Source organism: Phascolarctos cinereus, unplaced genomic scaffold (assembly GCF_003287225.1).
Source record: "Phascolarctos cinereus isolate Bilbo 61053 unplaced genomic scaffold, phaCin_HiC Scaffold_4;HRSCAF=312, whole genome shotgun sequence".
In the NCBI taxonomy this organism is placed as follows: domain Eukaryota; kingdom Metazoa; phylum Chordata; class Mammalia; order Diprotodontia; family Phascolarctidae; genus Phascolarctos; species Phascolarctos cinereus.
In genome coordinates, this window is record NW_027555847.1 from 513264618 (window position 1) to 513282305 (window position 17688).

At 38.0% G+C, this 17688-nt stretch overlaps 1 pseudogene; it reads left to right on the forward strand.

The window, feature by feature from the left end:
• Positions 1–1188: 1188 nt before the first annotated feature.
• On the forward strand, positions 1189–2541 carry LOC110203521 (tubulin alpha-1B chain-like; annotated as a pseudogene).
• Positions 2542–17688: the final 15147 nt, after the last annotated feature.

Genomic DNA, 17688 nt, shown 5'->3' on the forward strand with positions numbered 1-17688 from the left:
TATTTACATTTGCATTTATAGCACATATGATAATTGTTTCCCAAAAAAAAGAAAAAAATGCATATACTCTACAGTTTACTTGAACACCTTCCTCTATTTCTATATCTCTTGAGGGCCTGGATTGAAACTACAATTTATTTCAGGAGAAATTCCTCGTTCAGACTGCCATTGTTTTTTGTTTGTTTTGGGGGTTTTTTTATGCAGGTACACAACGCGGATTACTAGACATTGTGGTGCTGATCCTAGGAATGCTGTCTTTAAACCAACCTAATTCCTCTCATTCCCTTCTACCTTCAGCTAAGGTGTTAGCAATTAGCAGTAATTTGCTTGACTGTCAGCAGAAACTCCTTTAGCAATCTCCCCTCCACATTCAACTTGAAATTTTCTTTTTAAATCTCTTATTCACCACGTCCTACTTTTGCCAAATTCACTTGCTAGACTTCCCTCTTACATGCTGTCCCTTGCATATTTAGATAAATGATGATAAAACAATATAACTGGAACTGAGAAAAATAATAGCTAAATCTATACTGGAGGTCTTGCTTTACAAAACTAGGTGGGGAAGGGAGTGGTAGTACCTCCCTCTGGGTGAATCCAATTGGGATGAACACAAAGAAATCCTTAGTTCAAAAAGTTGCTGACCTAACTTTAGATTTCTATTGCATTATCCTCTAGGGTTGTGGTTTTGTCATGTAACTCTTTATGATATCAATCTCTGTGGTTACTTTAAAACCAGAAATGAGGACTGAAAATGTGACCGAAATTTTGAAACCACAAAGCACAGTGCAGAAAAATCCCGTCAAAAAGTCAGTAAATCTTAAAGTATAACTTGGGGGTTTGACATAAGGGTCCTAGAAAAAGATAAAATGGGAAAATTTGGTTGCTGTGATGGAATTGAGTGAGTCTTCCATTTTGCAAGGCAGAATTTTTGATGTTAGGTCCTAGGGTAATGTTACTATAATTCACAATAGAATCCTTGGAAAGCACTGGAAAAACAGAAATAATTAGCAACTGGGGTAACAAAACTAGGAGGGCTCAGAAAAGAAACAAGTATTTGTTAAGTGTGCTTAATAAATAATAAACTTGAGTGTGTTACTTACTTTGACTCTTAGCTTGTAGAAGGCCGTAATAAGAACCTGGGTATCCCTGCACCTGCCATCTTGGTCACTGCTTAACCTGCCGACCACCATGCATGAGTGCATCTCTGTCTGCGTTGGCCAAGCTGGTGTCTAGATTGGCAATGCCTGCTGGGAGCTGTACTGCCTGGAGCATGGTATGCCTGAGGGGCAGATGCCAAATGGCAAGACCACTGGGGGATGAGATGACTCCTTCAATACCTTCTTCAGTGAAACAAGAGCTGACAAACATGTTTCCAGAGCAGTGTTTGTAGATCTGGAACCAACTGTCTATAAAGTTCATACAGGAACCTCTGCCAGCTCTTCCATGCTGAACAACTGATCACTGGCAAGGAAGATGCTGCCAATAATTACGCCCGTGGGCATTACAGTAGTGGCAAGGAAATCATAGACTTGGTTCTAGACTGGATTCAGAAGCTGGTAAACCAGAGCACTGGTCTTCAAGGCTTCTTGGTTTTCCACAGCTTCGGTGGTGGGACTGACTCTCATTTCACCTCTCTGCTGATGGAATATCTGTCCGTCGATTACGATAAGAAGTCCAAGCTGGAGTTCTCCATTTATGCAGGCTTCCACAGTTTCCACAGCTGTAGTGGAGTCCTACAATTCCATTCTGACCGCTCACACCACCCTGGAGCACTCTGATTGTGCCTTCATGGTAGACAAAATGAGGCCATCTATGAGATCTGTCGCAGAAATCTTGACGTTGAACACCTAAGCTCCACTCATCTGAATCGCCTTATTAGCCCAATTGTGTCCTCCATCACTGCCTCTCTCTAATTTGATGCTGTGCCTTGAATGTTGATCTGACAGAATTCCAGACCAACATGGTGCCCTATCCCCATATCCATTTCCCTCTGGCCACATATGCCCCAGTCATCTCTGCTGAGAAAGCTTCCCATGAGCAACTTTCTGTAGCAGAGATCACCAATATTTGCTTTGAGCCCACCAACCAGATGGTGAAATGTGACCCTCACCATGGTAAATACATGGCTTGCTGCCTGCTCTACCATTGTGATGTGGTTCCCAAAGATGCCAATGCTACTATTGCCACCATCAAGATAAAGCATAGCATCCAGTTTGTGGATTGGTGCCCAACTGGCTTCAAGGTTAGCATCAATTACCAGTCTCCCACTGTGGCTCCTGGTGGTGACCTGCCAAGGTACAGCAGGCTGTGTGCTTGTTAAGCAACACCACAGCTATTGCTGAGCCGTGGGCTCCCCTGGACCACAAATTTGATCTGATGTATGCCAAGCATGTCTTTGTCCATTGGTATGTAGGAGAGAGCATGGAAGGAGGAGAGTTCTCTGAGGCCTGGGAGGATATGGCTGCCCTGGAGAAAGATTATAAGGAGGCTGGTGTAGATTCTATTGAAGGAGAGGGTGAAGAGAAAGGAGAAGAATATTAGTTACCCCTTCCATACAACTCTTCAGCATGTCACATCCAAAACTCATCAGCTTAAACATGCTTAGCTTATCTATAACCTAGGCAACTGTTGAGAAGGTACATGATAGTATGAAGGCAATCTTGATAGTACAGCTCGCTATCTGGTTAGTTTGTCTATAGTATCAAAACTGTGAGCGTATCTAAGTTTTCCATGTGTCTCTATAAAAAGTTTTCCATTACATCTATGAAATTAAAGGCTTTAAGGAAAAATGCAAAAAGTAAGTAAATAAATAATAAACTTAATAAATAAGTAATAAGGTATACTCAATAACTAGGTACTACATGAAGCATATTATAAATATTATCCCATTTGATCCTCACAACAGTCCTAGGAAGCAAGTGCTATTATTATCTCCATTTTACAACTGAGGAAACTGAGGCAGGCAGAAGTTAGGTGACTTGCCCAGGGTTACACAGATAGTAACACATGCTGAATTTTGAACGCAGATCTTATTGACTCCAAGCTCAGAATTCTATCCACTGTGCCACCTAACTTCACCTGACTTTCATTTCTTAGTAGGAGCAAGTTCAGCAGAAAATTATTGGAAATATTGTGAAAGTATAGTATGAATGTTTGACTCTTGAGCATGGAGAAGATAAATCTAATTTTCAATTGCTCCATGATCTAATTGGCATGAATGCTCTCTTCACCTATGCAGGTTACAACCCACTCATATCCATTATCATCTTGTACAAATCCTGTCTATGTCTTCTTCACAGAGGATGCATTCAAAGTGCCAAAGACCTTCCCCTGTTATTTTAATATTTTGTAGATAAAAATACAACCTTATTTTTGCTACATGAGAAGCTCACCTCATTTTTCAACATGCTTGTGATGATATCCTTTACACCACTTTCCATGAATGTCATTCATGGAGGACATTGGGTATAAAATCTAAAAGAAGAACCCATATTATTTATGTGACATTTGGCCTTAGGAAAAAGGAATCCCTCTAAAAGAGCAAGTGATTTTGAATTGGGGTTATTTTCACACTGTACTAGTACTTTGATTCTACAAAGTACCCCATAAAATGATGGGTGCCAAAGTAGAGTCCAAAAATAAATTAATATTGATTAGAAACTTTTACCTAGGGAAAAAGGAAAGAAAATGTCCAACTTAGAAAAAAAATCAACATTTGGCAAAAATGCCCTGACATGTCACTTTCCACTAGCTGAAGGAACTTGAGGGTTCTATTTAGGAGACAATCTATATCCAAAGACAAACTGTCTAAAAGCCCAGATTTTCCAAGGACTGCTTTTATCTGATATAATAGGAAGATAGCTGCTATCAAGAGTCAGGAAGACCTTGGTTTAAGGGCCACCTCTAACACTAGGCTGTGTGACCTTGGCCAAGTCATTTAACCTTGCAGTGCTCTAGGCAATTCTCTAAGACTAAGTTCCAAAGATGGTACAGATTTGCATTGGTGGAGAGACTTTCATCCACAGAGAGTTCCCATGTCAATGAAATCTCAGGTATAGAGCCCATCAAAATTAGCTAATTATTTAACTGAATTTCGGGGGGGGTTGAAAATCCATGAGTTGTAGAAATAACTTGTTTTTAAAAATGTTTTTATTGATGTGCTTTGTAAGCTATCACTGTTAATTTTCCATTCACCTAGTTCATTCACTGCACAAGACTACCCTTGCAACAAATATGTATATCTAAGCAATACAAATTGTCTTAAAATACATAACTTCTTCCATTTATTTGCCACCAGTTGCTCTTCTTGTTTTCAACTCCACTACCCCCATGAGCTCATCACCAGATCATTATGGAGATTGTTTTGGCTGTGGTATTCACTCACCACTACCCTCAGTTGCTTTGGCCCTTCTGATGGAGAGTAGAGCAAAAACCTCTTCCAATGACCTTTCTTTATAGAGGACTCAAAATCCCTACTATCTCTTTATATGCCACCAACTGATCTATTTGGTTTCAACTCCAGTATTACCACCACCACCACCACCATCATCATCAGCCATCATCATCATCATCATCATCATCATCATCATCATCATGACCCTCCCCTCACCCCCATCTGTGTTCTGTCTTCTGTCACCCCTTCAGCTTCTTTTTGTGTATTATCTTCTCCCATTAAATTGTAAGCTTCTTAAGGACAGGAACTGTCTTTATTTTTCTCGTTTGTATCCCCAGCATTTAGTAAAGTAAGTAGCACACAGTAGGGGATTAATAAATATTTATTGTTTTGTACTGCTAATTTACCACATCTTTACCGTTAGGCAGGAGGCATGCTCTACCATCAGTCTTCTGAATTTATGTGTATTAATATAGTATTGTAGCTATCATAGAAATTGTTCTCCCAGTTTTTGTTAGAAAAATAACTCCTTTAAGAAGAGTAGTGTTTCAAAATATGCGAAAATACTTTCATGGGGAATAAAATCCTTCTTAAGAAATTGTGGCTGCTGAGACTCAAATTCAGGGTCGACAATGAAACACTTATTTTGACCATAATGGTGGTTTGGGAGCACCCACTGACTCACCCCAGAATGTCTACCTTGCAATTTTCTGCATCTATTTTTTAAGAGTCAAAAACAGTTGTGTTCTCAGGTTGGAAGTGGAAGGTAAATTTAGGGGGAAATTGGATGTTGTTTCTAGGGTGGCTGAAAATAGATACTAGAGGGGCCTTTTATTACAGTATTAGTATTTCTCTTCTCTTCTCTTGCCATACTGAGATGTGCACAAAGAACTGGAAAGACTAGCAGCTGAAGGAGAAAACCAAAAGCCAGTATCTAAGGTCAAGGAAGATGCAAATTTATGTTTGGCCTTTCTTAAAGTAAAATGCTGAAAAGTAGGGCCATTTGAAGGGACCCTAGCTAGCCCAAGAGGGGTTCAAAGATTCTGCATAAGTCATAAAATATTAATCAAATTTTTAAAAATCTAATTCTTTATGTTATTGGAGATGGTAAAAATCATAGAATATGAATTATGAAGAATTGAATACAAAGGCAACTTGTCAAAGAAATTTAAAAAAAAACCACTATAGGTGGTGTACAAAAGCAGATTTTTACTTTATGTATATTTTTAGTCATTATCTCAGCATTATACTTATTCTTTTAAGACTTTTAGAATGCCAGATACAATGTAATTTGCTGAGTAGGAGAGTAACAAAACCTCAGGAGAGCTGATTAATTACTTGTAGAAGTATTGGCTAAGAGAGTGAGGGTCACTTGGCAGTCTCATAGGAAAGCCAATCCCCACAGCTGCTGACCTGTCCAATTTCCATCCTTGGTTTATTCCTGAATTTCAACTTACATTAAGTATAAAATAACTTGGAGAGTCCCAAAGTCAGAAAATTCATTAATTCACATCAATTTTAAATTAGCCCAAACCCCATGATTCTGGTTATCTATTTCTCCTTACATTGGTAGCAGGGAACAGCCAGAGCCTTCCAGAACAAAAGAACAATACAGCCTGTAGTGCAAATGCTTCTTCTTGGAAGTGTCCTTCCCAAAACCCATACAAAGTGTCCTTTAATAGAATTTATTCAGTTGGCCGTGACTTCAGCCACCAATGTGGACAACTTTGAGGGAGGATGTTTACTCAGAAGCATGTGAGGTTTCTGTTACTGTGAGACAAGACAGGAGCCATTACTGTTCCCAGAGAAAAATCTGTAAATTCTAGTAGTGAGAGAAGAACCTGACTCTTTGGCATGGTTTCACTCCTCTCAAACTGTGTTATTTTTCCTTAAAAAATTTGAGAAAACTTTTCCTGGGCTAGAATTTATACTGGCCACTAATTTCCCTTGAGTTGAAAAAGTTCTCTCTAGTAGATAAGTATTGTCCTTGTGGTATAGTATTGTTACTCAAAGTTTCTATAATAAAAAGGTCAACTTGAAAATAACTATTTCTATCCCCGTGGCAAGTTTTCCAGTGTAAACCCCAAATCTGATTGTATATTTTATTTACAAGTTTGAGTATATAAATACAATTTAATTACAGGGTGACATAACTTTGGGTTAATCATGAATATCCAATTACGCATAAGTTTTAGTTCCCATATTGATGTGATATATCAGTAATTAACTTAACAGTGGGATTTTATTTTGCCCTTTTGGGCCCTTCTTTCCTATATTTCCCTAGCTTCCTTTGATCTTCCTCCCTGTGTGCTGCCTTTTTTGTTTGTTTGGTTTTGGCCTTTCTTCATTTATTAAAAAAAAAAGATCTTCATATTATCCCTGTTCCTTCTACTTGGATATTCAAAAGAGTTGGAACTAAATATATTCTCAGCATGCCCTGCCCATGATTTTGAATCTTTCCTTCCCCTTTGTAATGGCACTACCTCAAACTCAACACGTTCAAATTGGGATTCATTCCCTTCCCACCAAATCCAGAGTGGTTTTCTGACTTCTCTGTTTTTGTCAATAGCACCACTCCCTAGGGACCCAGGCTCAAAAATTCTGCCATCTTTTATTACTCATTATATTTCCCCTCCTAAATCCAAACACTCAACCTAATACCATTACTGTTTTTTCTTCAAGATGTTTTCTGTAGCTATGATTTCCTTTCCATTGGCACTATTACCTCCCTCATCTAGCCTTTTATCAATTTGTTCCTGGATTATCATAATAATCTCTCAACCGATCTCTGTTTCAAGTCCCTCTCTCTTCCACGCCATCTGAAGCATCATCACAAGATGAATCTTCCCATATCATTTCTTTCTTCATGTCACTCCTGTACTCATAAACTATTTTTCTCCCACTCCATAAATATTTCTTAAGCATTTTCTTTTTTAAAATGTTTTTTTATTTTATTTTTTCTAAATTACATCTAAAAACAATTTTTAACATTTGTTTTTATAATTTTCGAGTTCCAGATTCCCTCCCTCTCTCTCCTCACCCCTCCCTGAGAAAACAAGCACATTGGTATAGATTATACATGTGCAGTCAAGCAAAACATATTTCCGTATTTGCCATGTTGTAGAAGAGAACACAGAGGCCCCCCTCCAAAAAAACCCCAGAAAATGAAAAAAAGTTTTAAGAAGTATACTTTAGGGGCAGCTAGATGGCATAGTAGACAGAGCATGTGCCTTGAAGTCAGGAGGACCTGAGTTCAAATCCAGACTCAGACCAAACACTTGATACTTGCTAGCTGTGTGACTCTGCATAAGTCACTTAACCCCAATAACCTAAAAAAAAAAAAGGGTATGCTTTGATCTGCATTTAGACGCTCACAAACTTTCAACACTTCCCTACCACTTTTAGAATAAAGTCCAAAATCTTCAGAGTGGGATGTAAGGTCCTCCACAATCTGGCACCAATCTACTTCCCAACATGAACCCTCTCTTCTGGCCTCCAACTCTTCACTGCCTTTAGGCACACACAGGGTTCACCAGCTTCACAACTTTAAAGTCTATCTGTGGCTACATTTAAGTACCCATGAGTAAGTTTTCTAGTAGGGAATCTCCAGATAGAAGCAAGGCATAAGAAACCAGCATCATACCTCATAAGAATTAGCATGTGGGTGCTGAATTTATCCAACATACTTGTACTAGGTATGGACTGGGTTTACAATGTGATTATAAAGTAATGATAATAGCTTATGTTCACATGACACTGACTAGTTTAGACATTTTCTTCACAACAATCGTGTGAAGTGTGTAATGCAAGTGTTATTATACCCATTATATAAATGAGTACTCTGAGGCTCCAGGGCACATAGGGGCTTGCTTATAGTCATATAACTAATAAGAAGCAGCAGTAGGACCTAAGCAGAGGTCTTCTGACTCCATCCACAGGCCTCTCCACTAATAGAGCTCATTCTGCTCTATTCTTCCCCTGTGCATGAGATTGAGTGCCAGATTCTGGATCAGGAGCTTTGGTTTGTGGTTGAAGAAAGGGTCATCTGTTACCCACACCCAGAGGGTGGGGTCCTGACACTCCTTTTATGCTCTCAGGGGTGGTAATCCTCATGAGGGAGTCATTTGTTAGTGGGATCAAAAGCATACTGGGGTCTCTGATGCTGATAGGTTCACAGGTTATTAATGGAGGAAAATAGCAGAGGTCCCACCTTTGTTTGGAAACACATAGGAATGGAAATGGGAAACTATCTGACTTTTACACTCTGCGACTTGGTTCACCTATTCCTCTTGCCTGGATTGCCTTTCTCCTGTCTGTTCCCTTTAATTTTTTTTTTAATTTAATTTTTTTTATTTTATAAAATAAGATAAACATTTCCATAACATAGTAGCATTTTTAAAGAAGATGATTGCACGTGAAACTGCAAATCTGTCAGGTACAACATGCTATTCCTTTGAAATATATAATAAAGTTATCATGTAAGTTATCATAATTTTTTCCCTTTTTTCTTTCCTCCTCCCCACACCTTATTTAACAGAATCCTACTAAATCTTTTATTAGATCCCTAGTACCATATAGACATATCCCTTAAAAATTGGGACCAGGGAGGAAAGTTATTCTTCAACCAGATATGCAGCATCTTTAGAATCTCAGACATGGATTCATCACAGTCTCACCCCTATGAGTCCACTATGTCCAAAGTCAAGTAAGACAATGTACACTGAGAAACCTAGAGACCCACATCCTGTTTGCTCTTTTGGCAGCTTCTCCAAAGGGCACACCAGAGCACAAAGGCTACATTTAGAAGAACACATTAGAGCCCCCAACTATCATAATTCTCTGCTCTGCCTCAAGAATCCACCACTTAGGGCAGCTAGGTGGCCCAGTGCATAGAGCACTGACCCTGGAGTCAAGAGGACCTGAGTTCAAATCTGCCCTCAGATACTTGACACTTACTAGCTGCTTGACCCTGGGCAAATCACTTAACCCCATTGCCCAGCCAAAAAAAAAAAAGAAAAAGAAAAAATCCAGCCACTCCCTCTCTTTTCACATGTGAATAGTTATTGGCTAATCTCAATACACCAACAAATACTCACACCCTTTGTCTTCCTTAAATACATCAACAACAATCTGTAAGTAGTACTAGCAGACAAACAACAACTGAACACATAAGCTGGAAAGGCAGAAATGCCAGTGCACTTACCTGACAAAATGCTACCTGCTCTTTTCTGCTTCAATGGATTTCCTGTTTTACCCTCCTTGCTGTAATGAGGGCTGTAACTTTTAAAGGCCTTGCTCAATTTATTTCTCCTCTACAAAGTCTACACTGACTACTCTAGCCTACATTGAGTTCTAACACCTATAATCTTTTGTAGCATTTATTGCCCTTATTGTTTATTTACTTATATGCTATTTTGTATATTTATTTAAATATATGTTTAAGAGGGGAAATGTCCATTGAGGGTATAGCAATTAGAGCATGCATGATATCCTCTGCTTGCTGCCTATCCATGTAGAAGCTTCATGAGTCTATGGCTGGAAATGTGGGATTGAGGGGTTCTTTTCCCTCTGTGCTTTAGAGTATGCCTAGGTATCCTCTGAATATTTCCTAGCACTTACTTTGTGGTGATTAAAAGCCTTTGAGCAGCTATGGAGCCAGAACTGAGTGTGCATATAAAAGGCTTGAATAGATGAAATCTCCTCTCTTCCTTGGAAGCTTTCAAGGAAAGGAAAGAGGAAGAAAAATTGCTCTAGGCCTTCAAGTTGGGGTTTAGCAGAGGGAGAATAGAAGTGGTCTATTGCCTGCCACCAGCTGCCTCATGAATACATGGCATCTTTGCATCTCTTGCCTCTTTGTGTTTATTCTTTCCTAATTCTAACACGGAGCAGACCAGGTATGACCTTGTTTGTTTCAAGGCATTGGGAGAGACATCAAAGGTCTAGCAACTGGAGTCAGTAACAGAGTCCGGCAGCCATAACCAAAACCAGAGAAGAACCAGCCCTGAGGAGCAAGTTACAGAAGCAGCCTGGCAGTGAGTTGATTCCATAGCCTAGACACAATGTCCTACAAACAAGGGAGCATCCATTGGGTATGCCACACCTGGAAATGAACTTGATGCCAGGGATGTTTTGTAGCACTTACTTTGAGTCCATTCTCCCTGGGGACTAAGGTAGTAGAGTGTGCTCTTAGTTTGGAAGGGTCTACCTATACATTTGCAGGGAATATCCCTTTGCCAAGTTAATTTAACTGGTTAAATAATATTGGGGAGATATTAACTGGCAATTAATATAAGAAGGTGGACACACTGGTTAAAGGCTCATAAGCAATAATATTAGAAAACCTCACTCTTTTTTTTGTAAATAGTATTTTATTTTCTCCAATTACATGTAAAGATAGTTTTCAACATTCATTTTATTTTTAGGTGATTGGGGTTAAGTGACTTGCCCAGGGTCACACAAGCTAGTGTGAAGTGTTTGGTCTGAGGCCAGATTTGAACTCAGGTCCTCCTGACTTCAGGGCCAGTGCTTTATCTACTGCACCATCTAGCCACCCCTCAACATTTATTTTTTATAAGATTTTGAGTTCTGAATTTTTCTCCCTCCCTTTATCCTCTCTCTCCTCCCCAAGATGGCAAACAATCTGATATAGGTTGTACAAATACAATCATGTTAAACATTTTTCCACATTAGTCATGTTGTGAAAGAAGAAACAGAATAAAAGGGAAAAACCACGAAAAAAACAAAGAAGTGAAAATCTACATTCAGACTCCATAGTTCTTTCTCTGGATGTGGATAGCATTTTCCAAAAGGATCCTTTTGGAATTGTCTCAGATCATTGTATTTCTGAAAAGAGCTAAGTTTTTTATAGTTGATCATTGTACAATGTCGTTGTTATTGTATACAATGTTCTCCTGGTTCTGCTCACTTCACTTTGCATCAGTTCATGTAAGTCTTTCCAGGTTTTTGTGAAATCTGCCTGTTCATCATTTCTTATAGCACAAAAGTATTCCATTACATTCATATACCCCAACTTGTTCAGCCATTCCCCAATTGATGGGCATCCCTTTGATTTCCAATTCTTAGCTACCACAAAAAGAACTACTATAAAGATTTTTGCACATGCAGGCCTTTTTCACCTTTTTTATCTCTTTGGTATACAAACCTAGTAGTGGTATTGCTTGAACAAAGAGTATGAACAGTTTGATTACCTTTGAGCATAGTTCCAAATTGCTCTCCAGAATGGTTGGAGATATATGTGTGTGTGTGTGTGTGTTGTGTGTGTGTGTGTGTGTGTATATGTATTTGTATGTATGCAGGTATGTATGTATGTATGTATGTATGTATGTATGTATGTATGCATATTAGCAGCCATGGAGTAGTATGTAGTCTTAGAGCTAGGAAGACCTGGGTTTAAGTCTCACCTCTCATACATACTGCCTATGTGACCCTGGGGAAATCATTTAACTTAGTGCTTTAGGTAGTTTTGTAAGATTATAAGTTGTAAAGAATGTGTCAGGCTGCATTGGTAGAATGAGTTTCCTTATTTCTACATCAGTGAAATCATAAGTCCAGTCCTTGTCCCTAAGTATACGTATATATGTAGATGTGGATGTATTTATATTTGTGTATGTATATGTATATATGTGTATATTAAAGTTGTTCTAAAAGACGTGTTTCTAGTTTCAACTAAGTACGCCTCAAATTGTGTGAAATTTACACTTGCAGTACGCTTTCCATTTCCCAATATTCTATAGAGTATCAGGATTTTTCCATGGCAAAGAGCAATACTATGTCTTGAGCAAAAAAAAAAAAATATAATAATAATTTGAGAACCAATTGTTGTACTATGTCCTTCCCTAAACAACAACTCCTGGAGGATAGGCACTATGTATTCAGTCCATGTCTTATTTTATGGTTGACTCTATATATGAATACATATTAGAGAGGACCCAGCTTGAATCTCCTGCTTCCCAAAAGAACTATGGGCGTGATAACCATTGGTTCCCCATTCAGAGCACCTGGGGAGTGAATGACCTACGGAGGCACCTTTTCCTATGCAGATGTAGAGGCCTTAAAGGCTAAAACATTACTGGTGCCCGGCAACATCTACCCTGCCCTCCGATTCTGCTGCCAGAGGAGCGCTCTCTGCCAAGACAGGAAGATGCGCTCCTGGCACCCAAGGCTGGAGAACAGAATCCATTTTCCAACAGCAACAATTTTATAAATGGTGACTGAGTGTAATTAAAATAGCACAATTTTATTATAACTCAGTAACATTATGAGTTAAAGAGACATTAGTGTGCTGACATGGAAACCTCACCACCATTTATAATTCTGTTTAAAAGGAAATGTGCAGTCTTACAAATAACCAATTTATAAATTAATTTTTGGAATACAACCCAACTGTAAATTGGCCATTAGCTATAATTTTTTTGTATCTCCCCTACCCTCCACCCAATGCTTAGCACTACTTTCAGTATATGGCCAAATATATAACCCATCTGATCCCAGAATGCTGTCTACTGCCTGAAATTTTTAGGAAAAACATTCTGCCTAATTAGTTAGCACATATGAACTAATCCAAGTCCAGGAGGTGCTAACCACCTGGCCACTGCTGACTCTATATGATTGATTGCCACTAGTAGTTATGCCAGCAGGATTAGATTAATTAGTGACTATAATTATAAAAATTCTTATGGGTCACACACATATGGGTATCTGACTATGTGGTCCACTATATGAAGAAACTTGAATTTCCCAGGCCTGGAACAAAATGATACAAAGACAGGTGATTGAACAATAACTCTCTCTTCTGTTATTCATTCATTCAACAAACATTTATTTAGCCTCCACCATATGTAAAGACCTAGACTAAGTGCTAGATTTATGGAAAAAATGAATGGGCTTGGTTCTAAACCCAATGGGCAGCAATAGCAGAAATGTCCATGTATCTGAAGCAATAATCCACAATGATAATCACAAGCACAAATTAGTATAACAGAATCACAGAGCATTCAAGCTGTAAGGGCCTTTATCAGTCCAACCCCTCTCATTTCACAGATGATGAATCTCAGACCCAGAAAAGTAAGGTGTGGGTAGATCTTTCAGAGCTCATCACCAAGATGTGTCCCTAGTCCCTCTCTCTGCACCTGTTGCTAGCACTGTCAGTGATTCTTGTAATATATGCCTTCAAGTCCCTTCCCCCTTCTGGTCACCCTCCTCTGCACCTGCTCCTACTTATCAAAATCCCTACTAAAATATAGTGTACAGAACTGAGCAAGATATTCCAAGAGGTCTAAGCACAGTGGGACCTCCCTCACTTGGTAAACTACAGAGTCTAAGTTCAAATGAGTTTTTAATATATACATATGTATACATACATACACACATGTGTGCTTTATTTTTCCCAGTTACATGTTAAAACAATTTTAACGCTTTTTTTTTTAAGTTTTGAGCTCCCAAGTCTATCCCTCCCTCCCTCCTTCCCTCCTCTCCCCCTTCTCTGAGATGGCAAGCAATCAGATACAGGTTATACATGTGCAATCATATAAAACATTTCCATATTAGTCATTTTGTACAAAAAGACCTGCATTAAAAAAAGGAATGAAAGAAAGAAAGTGAAAAATAGCATACATCAGTCTGTATTCAAACAATCAGTTCTTTCTCTGGAGGCAGATAGTATGCTTAACCATTAATCCTTTGGAATTGTCTTGGATCATTATGTTGCTGAGACTAGCTAAGTCATTCACAGTTCTTCATCAAACAATATTGCTGTCTACAACATTCTCTTGGTTCTGTTTACTTCACTTAGCATTGGTTCATGTAAGTCTTTCCAGGTTTTTCTGAAATCACCCTGCTTATCATTTCTTATAGCACAATAATAGTCCATTGCAATTAGCTTCTTTAGCCATGCCCCAATTGATGGGTATCCCTTTGATTTCCAATTCTTACCCACCACAAAAAGAGCTGCAATAAATATCAAATGAGTTTTTTTAAGCTACCACATACTATTGAATCACATTGAGCTTAAAGTTCATGAAAACACTCAGATTTACGTCCATCCACTCCCCCCCCCATTAACGCTATAACTCACTCTTCCTATATTTTGGCAGGTGATTTTTTGGGGAAAAAGGCTGGATCTTGATTCTGTCATTTAATATATTAGCAGTCAAAAAGGCTATTTGTTACGGGGCTGACCATCCTGGACTTATACCCACTGCATGAGCTGATGCAGGATAGGGATGGAGAATTGGACTTATGATTTCATTGGTATGGAAAGTTCCCAGATGACGAAATCTCTTTTTCCAATGCAGGTTGACAGCTTTTCTACAGATTAACATCCGAGAGTTGCCTAGGCCCTAGACCACTAGAAGGTTAAGTGACAGCATCACATACTTAGAATATATCAGAAGTAGGAACTGAACCCAGGTCTTCCTAACTGAGGTCAGCTTTTTATCTATGTTACCTCCCAGACACTTTCATAAGCTGATGTGGCTACTCACATTTCATTCAATTTAAAAAATAGTTATGGAATATCTCAGATGCATCATTGCTTCACAAAATTATAGTTACATAATATTTGCTGTCATTGAATATGTCTAGATTTTCAGGGATTGTTCCACAAAAGCCAATTATTTCATTACTTGTTTATTCCAGCAGATCTGACAGCTACCACCAGATAAAAAGGTGATGACTACTTTGAGTTGCTTTGGGCAAGCAGCTATATTTACCACAGATGTGGACAGTAAAGAATTTTTTTGAAAAATAATAAATATTTTATCTTCTTGGTCCCACTTTTCCTGTTAAAGTACAATTACTGAAATAAATTACTGAAATAAGTATTTATGCCAACTTATTTTCTGTACCACATGATGGGGGATACAGTACAGGTAAAGAAACATAAACAATAACTTCACTTGTTGACAACTTACTTATCTTTTATCTTAATTTTCTCCACTAGAGCTAAATGGCAAATAACCTGTGCTCTGGAGCCCTGAATTTCTTCCTAGACCCATAAGCTTTCTGAACTGTAACCACTCATTGATTTTTTGGGACATTGGAACAGTGGATAAGTAAGTTTTGGTCACTGTGTATTCATTACTTATTCCAGCATTCCTGACTTTCCAAAATTCAAAACCACGCCCCTGAACCTGATAACTTCACCCAAATTCCCACGCCCTGCTTTTCTGCCCCATTTTGTGTATTATCTTTCCCCATTAGAATGTAAGCTCCCTGAGGGCAGAGGCTCTTCTTTTGCTTGTATTTGTATTTCCAGCGCTTAGCATTGTGCCTAGCAGATCACTGGTGGGTAAGCACATGGTCCTGTAGTACCTCTTGAAAACTGGGCAAAAGAGAGAAGAAGCAGGCAAAAAGGGTTGAGGAGTTCTGTTGCTCACTTGTATGAGGTAGTACAAAGAGTATCTCAACCCAAGGAATCCATCTTCACAAGGCTGTGAGCTAACCAAATCATCTTGGGGGAGCCCCGGTAATGAGCAGTCTCCAAATCATCCAGCTAATCTTTGGTAAGCCCCAGTCACTGAAATTTAATTAGCTTTCTTTTGTTCTCTGCTCAGTTCCTTTAAAAGGGGAAGTATGGATAGTCCAAAGTGCCAAATAAAATATCAACTTCCTGAAAGCCCATGAGACTGATTAAGGAATTTGCCCGACCAACCCTTCTTATACTCATATGACATACATCAAAACTTGAAGTTACCTTTATGACTAAGAACCTTAGATTTGGAAGGTATTTCTAAACTTTATCTCTTTCAGCTCCTTAAGAGAGAGGAGGAAATTGAGGAAAAGAGAGAGGAAGTAGTATACCCATGGCAGGAACCAGAATTTAATAGGAGAAAGAGAGCAGGGCCCACAGATAGTTAGTGACAGAGCCAACATTATAACTCAGTAATGGTAGAACCAAAATTATAGCATAATAATATTATAACCTCAGATTCTCAGACTATGTTCTTTCTACTACATTGTACTTCTTGTTACCATACATACAAAGATGTATATAGTCACATTTGTATACATATGTATGTATTTTTGCATATGTAAATACAATACATATATATTGTTTATATGTATATAAAATATAACATATAAATTGTGTAATTTATTTATTAAATAAATGTATATACATCTAATTATATATGCATATACATGTATGTATGTGAACATATGTGTGTATATGTATTTCTTGTTATAAGCAGCTAGGTGACACAAAGGATAGAGCACTGGACATGGACTCAGGGAGACAAGTTCAAATCTGGCCTCAGACACTAACTCGCTGTGTGATCTTGAGCAAACCTCTTCCCAATTTTTTCAAGTAGTTTATGTAGTATTGGGATTAATTGTTCTGTAAATGTTTGGTAGAATTCATTTGTAAATCCATCTGGTCCTAAGAATTTTTTCTTAGAGAGCCCATTTATGGCTTGTTCAATTTATTTTTCTAAGATAGTTTTATTTAAGTATTCTATTTCCTTTTCTGTTCATCTGGGCAATTTATATGTTTTTTTAAAAATATTTATCCAGCAGTGGATAGAGCTCTGGCCTTGGAGTCAGGAAGACCTGAGTTCAAATCCAGCCTCAGATACTTGACACTCACTAGCTGTGTGACCCTGGGCAAGTCACTTAACTTTGATTGCCTCACCAAAAACAAAAAAATTATGCATTTTGCTTAGGTTATCAGTGTTACTGGCATATCATTTAGCAAAATAACTCCTAGTAATTGCTATAATTTCATCTTCATTGATGGGGCATTCATTCTTTTAATTTTTGATACTAGTAATTTGATTTTTTTTAAAGCAAATTAACCTATAGTTCACCTACGCTATTGGGTTGTTGTTGTTGTTTTTTTCTCATAAAACCAGCTCTTAGTTTTATTTATTAATTCACTGTTTTTTCTGGGGTTTTTTGCTTTCAAGTTTATTAACCCCTCCTTTGATTTTCAGTATTTTCAGTTTGATATTTAATTGGGATTTTTAATTTATTCTTTTTCTACATTTTTTAGTTACATACCCAAATTGATCTGTTTTTTTCCTCTTTTATTGATATATACATTTAAAGATATATGTTTCCCCCAAAGAACTGCTTTGGCTTCAAAACAAATTTTGGTATGTTGTTACATTATTGTAATTTTATTGGATGTAATTATTGATTGTTTCTATGGTTTTGCTTTTTAGTTTACTAATTCTTTGGGATTAGATTTTTTTTTTACTTTTCAATATATTTTTAAGTTATGCTTCCATAGTCCTTTATTGAATGTAACTTTTATTGCATTGTGATCTAAAAAGGGT